The following is a 13,277-nucleotide window of genomic DNA, read 5'->3' as shown; positions in this document are numbered from 1 at the left end:
CCTTGAGTCTTACCACAGAGAGAGGCCCCCCTGAGGGTCCAACAAATGAGCTCATTGACATCTTCTTCCTTCACAAACCACCCATGGCTCCCCCTGGCTCCCTGACCCCAAAAGTTTCTGACATCCTGGCTTCCCTGGCCCACCTCTCCCTCTCCACACTGTCACCCTCAGCCACACACGCCACTTCTGTGTCCTCAGATGCATCTTCACTCTTAGGTTTTCCCCACATGCTGTGTTTTCTCCCAGAAATGCTCCCCTTCTTTGTCAGGAGAACTCCTATTCATACGATGAGGCCCAGCCCTCATGCTACTTCTTTGTGGTGGTCCTTGACTCTGCCAAACAGATTGTGTGGTTCTCTCATCTCTCATGGAACTTCATATCCATACATTGTGTGATATTTGTGTCCTTTTTCCCTAAGGAGACCTTGCCCACCAGAGACAAGGGACACAGTGAGGTCTGAGGGGCAGCCCCTCTTTGGTAGGGCTCCATTGTGCTGACACCCCCACTGCCAGTGCTGTAAGAGAGACATGCAGCAGAAGGAACAATTTCTGAGGAGGGCATAAACCAGCAGTGATTGGCGCTGTATGCTATGGTGATTTGCTTACCTCCCCGAGGATGGGGCCCTGCCTGTCTGCAGGCTCTGAAGCCAGACTGCCTGGGTTCCCACTGAGGCCCTGCCCCTCACTTAGCTGTGATTGGCCAAGCACTTCCCACCTGGGCTTTCTAACTGAAACAGGTGCCTCCCTCAGAGAGACTGGGGGTTGCCGCAGTATATCCTGCTTCTTCATGGCCAGCCTCCTCCGTGGCTTCTGCAGTTGGGCTGACCTGTATCCTCTTCCTTCTGGCTATGTGATCTTGGGCAGGAGGATTAACCTCTCTGAGCCTCCATTTCCTGTACAAACCAGGGCAGTGGTCTCTCTTTGGCTGAGTTAGTGTGAGGATCAGAAGTGTGGTTTCTGGGCATTGGAGGCACTTAAACAAGTGGTCATGATGATGAGGGAGTTGTGGGATGAGTGACTTAAAAAAAGTAAATCCTTTAGCTTTGTCACAGACCAGACCCCCTAGTTGGAGGCCTTGTTTGTCCTTCATGAGCAAATAACGTTGGACTAAAAAGTTAAATATTCAACAACTGGGGATGAAAGATAAAGGGATGGGTGCCATGTTGGTAGTGCGAATTGTGCAGACTTGGCCGAGAAGGTGCCGAGAGCTATAGGTAAAAATCCTGAACTCAGAGCCCACTGGTCTCCGAGCAGTTCCTCTGATGCCTGTCTCATCTAGACTTCTTTCCTGCTCAGTGCGGGGGTGCAGCGATTCCAGTAATTTCCACCCAATTCTTAGCAAAACTCTCGATGGAACTAATGATCATAAACAGTGGTCACCAGCTAGGTGAGGCCATCTGTGTGGGAACAAGGCAGGGTCAGAGGAGCTGCGTTGCAGACCAGTTCAGACTTTCCTGACTGTGTGACCCTGGGTCAAGTCACGTAACCTCTCTGTGCCCAGTTCCTTTTCCTGTGATATTCACATAAGGAAAATAGATAGCTGTCTATCATTACTTCAACTCCCACTCCTGCTGTGAATGATCTCATTTCAACTGCACAGCATCAGGCAGGGTAAGTATTATGTGAGCACCTAACAAGCAGAGGTACATCTGGAGGTGGAGGCGGAGGTGGGAACTAACCAGTGGGAGGGTCTCTTGCTTTGGAGCTCAGGGTTTGCTCTGGGAAGCACATTGATTCCGCCAGTGGAAAGACAGCCTTCCTGCCGGGCTGGTGTGAGAAATGAATCAGAGGAGCCTTCTCGGTGCTTTTAATAGAAACATGTTACCTGAAAGCCAGTGGTGGCTGTCAGTGTTGCTGTAGTGTAAAGCTCAGAAAGAGACCCCGAGGCTGGCCGACAGGGGGACCTTGGCTTGTCACTCTAGCCCTGAATGCCTTCAGAAAAAGCTTTCTTTGCCTATGCCTTTCTAAAGCCAGATGGACAGCCCAGGAACCGGACCGTGGGTCAGCAGGGAGAGGCAAGGATAAGGAAGGGGGCCCTGGGGTCCTCATGCTGTGAAGGGCAAGGGTCAGGAGCCCCTCCTGTGGGAGGCGGGTGGGGCAAGAGCACTAGCGGGGGAGTAGCCTAGGAGGTAACTAACATGGGAATCAACCTGAAAGCAGCAGGGGGGCAGGCGGAGCTCCCCCAACTCACAGTGAGGGAGGGGCCAGCTCCCCAGTGGGGATAGGGGCTCTGATTTTATCTTTTTGGTGATGGTATTTATTTTCAGAACCACCACAAGGAGTACTGTACCTCTCACTGGTCTACAGAAATGAATGGAGATAAATGCTTTTTTTCTTAATTCTAACTGTTGACATTTGCTAGGCACTTATCAAGTGCCAGGCTGTATGCCAGGATTTGGCAAGCTATGGCACATCAGCCTGCTGCTTGATTTTGTAAATAAAGTTTTATTGGCACACAGCCATGCCCATTTGTTTCCCTGTTGTCTATGGCTGCTTCTGCCCAGTTATTGGCTAGTTGGGCAGTTGGGGCAGACACCTGTAAAGCCAGATTCATTACTACCTGGCCCTTTATGGAAGTTTGCCACCACCTTGTCTGTGCTCTCCCTGAGTTGAGTTCATTCAGTCCTGGGCACAGCCCCAGAGGGAGGCTGCCTCTCCCATTTTATAGGTGGGCACAGGGAGGCGCCGAAGCCTGCCCAGGGTCATAAAACTGGTAAGTAGGGGAGCAGGAATCTGAACCCAAGCAACCCAGGTTTTTTTTGTTTTTTTTCAGGGCAGGGGAGGAATTTATATTTTTATTAGCTTCTAACTGAGTCTTACCATGTTTAGGGGATGGGGTCAGTATGATATCTGTTTTTAAAAGTTTGACAGTTTCTTAATGTCCTGGTGCCTGATCAATTTTTAGAACATCTTTGTGTTAAACAGATATTTAATATTTAATAATAATTAACATATTAACCATTTTAAGGGTATAGTTCACTGGCATTATATACACTGTTGTACAACTATCTTCACCATCCATCTCCAGAACTTTTCCATCACCCCAAACTGGCGGTCCGCGTTCTTAACTGCGGTCCCACGCTGCCTTGTGGGAGTCTGTAGAAGAGAGCAAGCAGTAGCAGCATCGTAATTTAGCGCTGGAGGCTTTGAAGGCAGCCTTGGGCTTGAGCACTGGCTCTGCTATTTACTGACCATGGATGATCATCTGTGTGCTCTGAACCCTTGGTAGCCCAGTGTGCTTATTTGTCAAATGGGAATAACCCCAGTCCCCGTCCCTGCAGACCACGTGGGTTTGAGGGCGAAATAAGGAACAGAGGTGAAGGCCCAGCTTCGTGCAGTGGGCGGTAGCTATGATGCTATTCCCTGGAACAGCTGCACCCCCGTCAGGTGTTAGGTCAGTCTGTCCTCCCTGTGTGGCTCCTGGTGTCCCCTTTATCCTTTCCAGGTCTTGGAATCACCCTGGGGACCCATCATGCATCCTAAAGCCCCCAACTGGACCTCAGAGGACCCCCGTGCTGTGTAGATGCAGATTTTCTGCTGTCCTCTCCCCCTCCGTGGCCCAGACTTGGCTGAAGGGCCACTTTAGGGAATGAAAGGAGGTTCTGTTGCAGCCATCCAGGGACTGCCAAGGGCTGCCTATTGTGGCAGTAATGCCCTTGTGTGTGCCAGGTCAGGGGATGCGCTGGCTCGGCCCGCCAACCCCCACCCCCTGACCAGCCTCCACCTCGGCTGCATTTGGATTCAGGAGCCCTGGACTGGCCCCTGATCCCTTCCTTAGGGCTGGAGGGGGTGGGACACACTGCTGAGGAGTGTCCTGCTTCTTTTGGAGGACAGGAAGACCATGAGGATTACAGGCATCGATGGTGGAGGCAAGAGTGATCTGGTAAAGTAGCTTTCTCCTTCTTTTAACTTTGGAACATCTGTCTTCTCTCTGTCTCCTTTCTGTCCTGATGCTTCTGGAGGCTGGTCACTCCTATCTGCCTTCTGACACATAGGGTTTTATTTAACAGTCCCATAATCCGACTCTTCCATTGAAACAATTCTTTTTTCTTCCCCTCCTCCCTTTCTTTTATTGAGCTGAAATTCACACAACATGAGATTCCTCATTTTAAGGTATACAATTCAGTGGCATTTAGTATATTCACAATGTCATGTAGCCAACACCTCTATCTAGTTGCAAACCATTTTTCATCACTCACAAAGAAAACCCCCTCCCCGTGAAGCGGTCACTCCTCCTTCCCCAGCCCCTGGCAACCACCCATCTGCCTTCCGTGCCTTTGATTTCCCTTTTCTGGAATTTCATATACATGGACTCACATGATATGTGGCCTTCTGTATTTGGCTTCATCCAGGTCGTAGCTTGTGTCACTACTTCAGTCTTTTCTGAGACTGAATACTATTCCGTTGTAAGGATGGACCACATTTTCTGATCCATTCATTTGCTGATGGATACCTGGGTAGTTCCACCTTTAGGCTGTTGTGCCTGCGTTGGATGCATGGCTTACAGTGTTCAAACTTTCTTCCTGGGGCTTGGCTGCCAGGGTTCTGTTCTGGTGTTTCCACTCTCTCCTCCCATTGCTCACTATTTGTCCATTCGGCCACTCATCAGAGAGTTGTATTCCCAGCACCGCGTTGGGCACTGCCAGCCTTGACTTGCTCTTGACATCTGGAGAGTGGTTTGTTGATTTGTCATTTCCCAAGCCGGAGTGTGGGAGCGCCCTGAGGCAGGAGGGCCGGCACGGGGTCCACCAAGCAGCCCAGAGAGGCAGCTGGCGCAGGACAGGAAGCCTGGCTGCCTTTTTGTTAGTTCCTGGCACGTGCTGGATGCTTTGCGTTTGTGTCTACTGCTTGCTGCCTGGCCCATTCAGCTCCTGCCCTCGCCAGAACTGGCTTCTTCTCATCCTTTGAGTCTCAGCTGAAACTTCTTCTCCTGGGAGAGGTCTTCCCTGCCCTGCCCAGGTAGATGCCACCCCCACCCCCTCCCCCCTGCTGTTTTTCTCTCCTTTGGTGCCCTGTTTCTTCTGAAGTCATCATGATCTGAAGCGGGCTTGTTTCCTGGTTTGTGGTTGTTCCTGCGGTCCTCATAAGCTGGAAGGGAAGCACGGTGAGGATGGAGCCTTGCTGGCTGTGTTTCCTCCCATCTCCCAGCGCAGGGTGTTGGTGTGCAGTCGGTTCCAGTAAATAATCGTTGCTGTTGCTTGGAGTCAGATGTGACTGAATTTCCTAACTCCGTCTTGCAAGCTCGTTGATCTAGAGCCTCTTAGTTAATCTTTCTCAGCTTCCCTTTTTCCCTTTTGTTCAGTATGCAGAGAGCCCAGTGTCCCTAGCTTTTGGACGGATGTGGCGGTCAGACGTGACTGTGCAGACTGCCTGGAGGATGTTGGTGTGCAGCAGGCGTTTGTCAGCGGGCGCTGCTGCCGGTGTTTGCAGAGGTAGTGGTCGTCACGATCGTTCACAAGTTTCCTAATGACACACTTGCCCCGGGGTAGCCAGGTGACTCTGGAGCCAAGCAGTCCAATAGGGTAGCCCCTCGGGGCTCTTGAGCAATGAGATGTGGTTTGTCTAAACTAACAGGGGCTGGGGAGTGAAAAATGTGCTCTGGATTTCAGACTTTATATGAAAAAGCTCTCAGTAGTAACTTTACCGTTGATTGCATGTTGCAGTGCAACTATTTGGGATATCTTGGGCTAAATGAAATATATTTTTACAATTAGTTTTACTTGTTCCTTTTTACTTTTTTTTTTTAACTTTTTTACTTTTACCATAAAAGTAACTATTGCATGTGGGGTTCACATTGTCTTTTGGGGGGACGGTGCTGCTTAGACGCTAAGCTCCTTGGAGGCAGGGATCAGGCACAGAGGATGGTGGCCCTGCCTTCTGTGAAGTGTGGGGCCCTGGACAATTTAGTTACATTTTTTTCTGTGCTTCAGTTTGTTTTTTGTAAACAAAAAGCTCAGTCAGATGACAAACAATGACATTGCACATTTGAGGGCCTCCTGGGTGCCCGAGGAAGGAACTAGAGCCCCATGAAGACCAGGCGCGGTAAGGTCTCTGCCCGTGGGGACCAACTTTCATTCTGAGAGAGGGGAGACACATCAATGAAACACAAACCCGGGTACCAGGACTGTGGTTGTTCCCTAAAGGGTCTAAGTTAGGAGATGCGGTGAACGATCAAGGCGATAAGAGCTGGTTCTCTGGCTCCAAGCCAGGGCAGGTCTTGTGAGGAGAGTGGCTGGATCCACATACAACCTGGTGCATGGCAGACTCTATAACTGGCAGCCAAGGTGATTACCTTGGGACGGCCCTAGAGTGTTGGGCCACTCTTCTGAGTTGCTTCCACTCAATGACTCTAGGCTTTGGAATCCCTCTGTGTGTAATAACCACACCAGAATTTTTCTGTTCTCTGCAGAATTTGCATGTTCATTTCCCACTATCTGTAGACGCAAGAGATCACTCCGGCATCTCCCCGCAGTGGGCAGGGCTTCCCCATGGCCAGCTCTGATTGGATGAGAGCAGTTGATTCCCAGCTGTCATGTGCATCTCCTGGAAGGGAGTCTGGGTTGCGATCTCCCCACGATCCAACCAGGAGCCACGAGGGAGACAAATCATTTCATCCTTGGGACCTCAGGAGTCCTGGGGGTTACACCCGTCTCCCCAAACCGGGGTGTGTGTGTTCCACGCAAAGAGATGCCCGGGGATAGCTCTGTCCTGGTTTTACAGATGTTAGCTAACGTTGTCCTTCTGTCTTGCACACGCACGCCTGCCTGCAGGTGCCTGGCCTTGTGCTGCCTGCTGTGGTGGGGACTCGGGGTGGGCCGTGCTTACAGATGAGTGGAAGTAGGTTATTGAGGGCGACGGCAAGCCTTCCTCTCCAGCTCTTATTGGGCCCACATCATCTCATTGATGGGGAATGAGTGACTTACCTGAGGTTGCACAGGTAGAAATGGCAGTGGAGGGGGTCAGACCTCCTCCGGCTACTCCAACACTTGGTTACTCACGAAGAGTGCAGCCACTTGAGCTGCCTTCACGGCCCCCATGGCCTGCGCCAACTCAGTTCCCGTATTTCCCCCCATGAACTGCAGCCTCCTCCTAAGCACTGTCCTTTCTTCCAGACCCTGGCTTGCCAACTCCCTCTGCCTGGAATGCCCCTCTCTCCTACCCACCACCCCAGCCTATGAAATCCTATAGGCTCCATGGCGCAGCTTGGATGATGTGGCCCCAGGAGAAAGCTGTTTGCTTACTGTCCAAGTGCAGATAGAGTGAATGAAGTCACTGGGGCTAGATTAAGACAGGGACAGCATGGAGGCAGAGAAACAGAATAAAGAGGCTTCCTCTGCTCTCCTGGCTCTGCCATTGTGGCGTGGCGCGCCCCTGCCTCTCTCTCCTATGCCTTCAGGAGAGCTTGTATCCCGCTGCGTGACCTGCCTGCTGTTCCTGACTGAGCCAGGCCTTTGACATGCTGTTCCCTCTGTTGGATCTGCTCGTTAGCCTACCCTGCCCCCATCCACCTGGTAAACATCCTCCGCTTCTGTTTAAGATCCATCATCAGCCTTATTTCCTCCAGAAACCTGTCCTGACTGCAACCCTCCTGCATCCACAGGCTGAATCCGGTTTGTCCCCAGGGTTCCCACTGCCTCAAGCATCCCTCTGTTACTGCCCAGGATTCTGTATTCCACCTGCCAGTGACTTGTCCAACTCTCCCACCAGACAGAAAGTTCCAGGAGAGTAGGGTTGCTGCCTGATTCGCAGTGGGATTCCCAGAGCCCGGCTCAGGTTGGGGTGCACAGTAGGTGGTCAACAGCTTTTGGTCTTTAGCCTCAATATTTGGTGTTTATAGTATTATGGCTGAATTGTCTTCACTTCTGAGCCAAGAAATGAAATATGAATATGTTCCATATTCCTTTAATGTCAGAATCCTATCCTGTCAGTGTTGGGAGGGGCCTTAACTGTGTGCAGTGGGTTCTCTCTGTTGTTTGCATCGGGTCCACTCTGCCCTTCACAGGCCCTTCTTTATTCTCGGCGGCAGCCACCTCTAGCGACGTCAACTCCCCAAACTGCGGACGTCTCAGTATTCGGGGTTGAAACACCCCAGGTGGCTCTGTTAGCCCAGAGAAGACGTTTATGAAGTGCTGTAGCACTTAATGAAGTTTCTTTTCCCCTGCACATCCAGATTTCACTGCCTTACAGTGCAACCTGCTTTTATTTAGGGGAAAAAATGTTAGAAAGCTGTTCTTCAGAATCCAAACCGTGTTCTTATGTTCACAGGTCCTATTTCTTGTTACGTTGGTTTGGTTTTTCTGTTTATCCCAAGCTGCACCTCAGAATACTAATTGGAAGACATACTTTGCTTTTGAAAGTCGGCAGGGCTGCTTCCTTGGTCAGGGCAGCTGGCTGAGTGAGCTCATGAAGCCAGGTGGTAACAGTTTCTGTGACAAATACTGGAACCTTCAAGGGTCAGGGCTGGAAGACGTTCTTTTGCCAACCAGATGCCTTATTTTGAATAAGAGACTCAATGACCCCAAATTGTGCCTAATCTGTTTAAACCATTGGACAAATGGGCACTTGAATGCCATAGTCTATTTCTCCCTGAAGTATGCCAGAGACCCAGGATGATCCCAGTTTATGAGGGCCTGGGCATTATAGATGCCCTGAGCTTTCTATACGCATGGCTAAATATGAATGCAAAAACACTTCAGCCCAAATGCACAAACAAGTCTCGTTGCTGGGTCAGGTATCAGAAACTGGGAGTGCTTCAGCCAGAAGATTTGGGGGAGGTGCTGGGTGCCCCAAACCTCAGGTGTTCACAACATAAATTGTGAGTTTGGGATTTCACAATTCATAAGCCCCTAGATTGTAGCTTCTCTAGATGTTTGTTGATGAACAGAGGGCTTTGCAGGTAAACTGAAAGGTCAAGTGACAAGGAGATAGGGGTGTGTTAAATCACTCTCAGGCAGGGATGTGGGATGAGCGGTTTGTAGTGTCTTATCTGTTCATTGTAGCAGGGATTGAAAGGACCTCTGCTCACCAGATCTTTGTTAGCATCTGTGCCAGGTGTCTGTGAAAGCAATGCCAACATATTTGAAAAATACCCCTGCTGTGGACTCTGTTGTGAGTTCCAACCATCCATTCCCTCCCTGTGCTGAAGCACTGAACTGTCATGACACGTCTAATCGCCATATGTCATGAAGGTGAGCCTCACCACGTTGCGAGTGGCCCCATCCCCCCTCTTTGTGGGAAGGTCACGTTGTAGCCTCAAAGCCTCCAACCCAGCAAGCTGGGAGTGGACGTTTTTTAGATGACGTTCCAGGACTATTGGGTGAATAATTGATTTGCTCCTGTTTACTGGAACCAGGAAGAAAAAATATCATGATTGATTAGAAAATGAACCACTTAAGAAACAGAATATTGTTGGAGAGGTAGTTTTGCTATCTGACTGAAAAAGAAGTAGCCCTTTGAAATTCTTGCTGTGACTTATATGTCTGATTCATTTAATGCTAAAGAACACAGTAAAGGAGGAATGGAGGAACTAAAATGACATAAAGTGTGTAGAAAACAAAAAGTAAAATGACAAGTGTAAACTCAACTCTGTCAATAACAACATTAAATGTGAATGGATTAAACAATCTAATGAAAAGGCAGAGATTGTCAGAATATACTAAAAATGATCTGTGTGCTATCTACACGTGACATACATCTTTAGACTCAAAGATACAATTAGATTGAGAGTAAAAGGAATGAAAAAGATACATCACACAATGAGCAACCACAAGAAAGCTAGAGTGGCCATACTGATATCATACAAGATATATTTAAATATATACATAATATATTACAAGATATATTTAAAATAAAAAAAGATAAAGAGGGATATTTTATAATGAAATATAATAATAACATTTAAAAATAACACTTTATAATGATAAAGAGAGTCAATCTAGTGGGAAAATATAACAATTATAAACACATATGCACCTAACAACAGTGACAAAATACATGAAGCAAAAACTGAAATGAAGGAAGAAATAGATAATTCAGTGGTAACACTGGATACTTCACTACCCTACTTTCAATAATGGGTAGAACAACCAGACAGAAGATCAGCAAGGAAATAGAAAACTTGAAAAACACTATAAAGCAGCCAGGTCTTCAAGATACGTATAGAATGCTCCATCAACAACAACAGAATGTATATTCTTTTACTTAAATTGAGGTATAATTGATATATAACTTTATGTTAGCTTCAGGAGGGCAGCATAACAATTTGATATTTGTATATATTGTGAAATGATCACCACAGTAATTTGGTTACATCCATCACCACACATAATTACAAATTTTTTTCCTATGATGAGAACTTTTAAGATCTGTTCTCTTAGTAAGTTACAGATGCACAACACAGTGTGATTAACTATAGTCACCATGCTGTTCATTACATTCCCATGATTTATGTGTTTTATAACTGGAAGTTTGTTCCTTTGACCTCCTTAACCCATTTTACCCACCCTCCTACCCTCCACCTCTGACAACCACAAATCTGTTCTTTGTATCATTGAGTTTGTTATTGTTTAGGATTCCACATGTAAGTGAGGTCACACGACATTTTTCTTTCTCTGACTTATTTCACTTAGCATAATGCTGTCAATGTCCATTCATGTCTCCCAAATGGCAAGTTTTCATTCTCCTTTTGTGGCTGAGTAATACTCCATTTTATATCTATCTATCTATTTCACATTATCTTCATCTACTCATCCATTGATGGACACTTAGGTTGTTTCAATTTCTTGGCCATTGCAAATAATGCTACAATGAACATGGGAGTTCATATAGCTTTTCAAGTTAGTGTTTTCATTTTCTCTGGATAAATACCCAGGAGTGGAAATGCTGGATCATATGGTAGATTTATTTTCAATTGAATGAGGAACCTCCATACTGTTTTCCATAGTGGCTGCACCAAGTTACATTCCCACCAATAGTGCAGAAGGGTTCATCTTCCTCCATGTCTTCACCAAGAATATAGATTCTTCTCAAATGCATGTGGCTCATTCTCCAGGATAGACCATATGCTCAGCCATCAAACAATCTCAGTGAACTTAAAAGGACAGAAATAATGCAAAGCATGTTCTCTGACCACAGTGCAATGAAATTAGGAATCAAGGCGAACAAGCACAAGGCGTGGCCCCTAGTGATGCTCTGTTCTGCCCTTGTCAGCCCGACATCTACAGCCTCCACCTTTCCTCCCACCTCATCCTCTATACTCCTGGTCACCCCTTTACTTCTGGATCAGGATGAACTACTGACTTCCTTACCCACTGCTTCTAGCTTCTGTGTGTTTGCTCATGCTGCCCTGCTTCCTCAAATGCCTGTTCCTCGGCCTCCTCCACCCTCCCCATCTTAGGAGGACCTACCCATTTGGCCATACATGACCACCCACCTTACTAAGCCACAATAAGGAGAGTTTATAATGAACAGAGTAGAGCAGTTGTTCTGCAAGTGGGGTCCTGGACCACCATCATCATTTTCTGGGAGATTTTAGAAATGCACATTCTCAGGCCCTACCTGCACTACTGGATCAGAAACACTGGGCTGGGGCCCAGCAGTCTGGCTTTTAACTAAAGCCCTCTGGGGAACTCTGATACCCTCTCCAATTTGAGAACCAGGGCAGGCAGGGCTGGTCCCCACTTATCCTGTAGTTACACAGTCTGGTTATTTCTAAAATAGTTGGCGACTGGTTGGCTCCCTCCAATGAGCATGAATCAGCCCTACCATCTTGCTTAATCTGTAGATGAGACCAGGGACCTTGTTTTGTGAGTGTAAAGGGCAGTTCTCTTCCATCCAAATAAGCACACATCGGGACTGATGCTCAGAGTGAAGGGTATGCTCCAGGGATTTCCTGTGGGAGAAGGAGGGTAGACCCTCTGTCTGGGTCTGTTTCCCCATCTGTAATAATAAAGTGCTAATTTTTTTAAAACAGCTACACCACCCCATCATGATTTACAAATCAGGGAAGCAGGAGTTTATTATCACATTTATTTTATGATTTTAAACTTACAGCGCTTCAAGTTAGGAGTTGGTCCGTGAGAGCAGTGAGGTTACTTTGATAACCCTCACCTTCAGGACGAACAGTTCGGGGGTGACAGTAGTCTGAGCAGCCGCACATCCTGGGTGTTGCGTGGGCTTTGCTGTGGTTGTGAGAATAGTCTGTTTTGAGAATCTTTACATTTCACATTTGCAATTGGTAAGGTTTTTGTCAACAACTTGTCTTGTAGCCTCAGGACCCATCTTACTAGAGGTGACAGAAGAGTCTCTACAAGACCTGTGCAAAGCTGAGTGTCATCTGGAGCCCAGGTGCATGCAGTGGAGTCTGCAGATGATTAACATTTGGTGTGCAGCTCATTTGAGTTTGATGCTGTTTGTGGTTTAAAATTTTTACACTGAAAAAGTATAGAATCAAACATCTGTTCCTCCAGAGCCCTGATCCCTGACACCCTGTGCATCTTTAGGGAGCATCAGGGCTCCATGGAACGTGGTTTGAAATCCCAGCCTGGTCACCGCCTCTCAGCGCCCCAGAGTGCTGATGGCTCTGCTCCATTTTGGGAATTGGCCACCATTCCTTCACAGATACCTGTTTCTCTGTGCTGTCATCTGCCTGTCACGTTGGGTTCTTGGTTCTGTCTCAGCCTCCAAGTGTCCTCACATTCTTAAGACTGAGCTCTGGAAAGAAAGAGCCTCCAGGACTGTCACTGACTGAGCTGAGCTGAGCTGCAGAACGAGCTGCACTAGGGCCAGGACTCAACCTCACCCCAAGTCTCTGTGAACAGACGTTGAGGGTCCAGTGCTCTCGCAGGACAGTCTGAAGGTTCTGCCCACCCTCTCCTTCCTCAGAACAGCTCTTGACTTATGGAGAGTATTTGGGAAGGGGAGCAGTTGTACCAAGAAAGGGTTGTATGTTTCTGAAACCACACCTGGCTGTGTTGCTCCTCTGCTCGGTGGGCTCCCCATGTCCCAGGATGAAGCACACATTCCTTGACACCATGTCTGTGACCTCATCTCCTGTTGCTCTTACTTTTACCAATTAGCTTCGTCTGCTCTGGCTGCTATAATAAAAAATCCTGTAGACTGGGAGGCTTAAACAACAGAAATTTATTTCTCACCGTTCTGGACGCTGGGAAGTACAAGGTCACAGGGATGTCTGATTCCGCTTCTGGTGAGAGCTCTCCTCCTGGCTGGCAGACGGCCGCCTTCTCATGTATGCTCACAAGGTGGGCAGAGAGACAGCAA

Source organism: Vicugna pacos, chromosome 2, assembly GCF_048564905.1.
Source record: "Vicugna pacos chromosome 2, VicPac4, whole genome shotgun sequence".
Lineage (NCBI taxonomy): Eukaryota > Metazoa > Chordata > Mammalia > Artiodactyla > Camelidae > Vicugna > Vicugna pacos.
Note: the sequence above shows the minus strand (reverse complement) of the source record.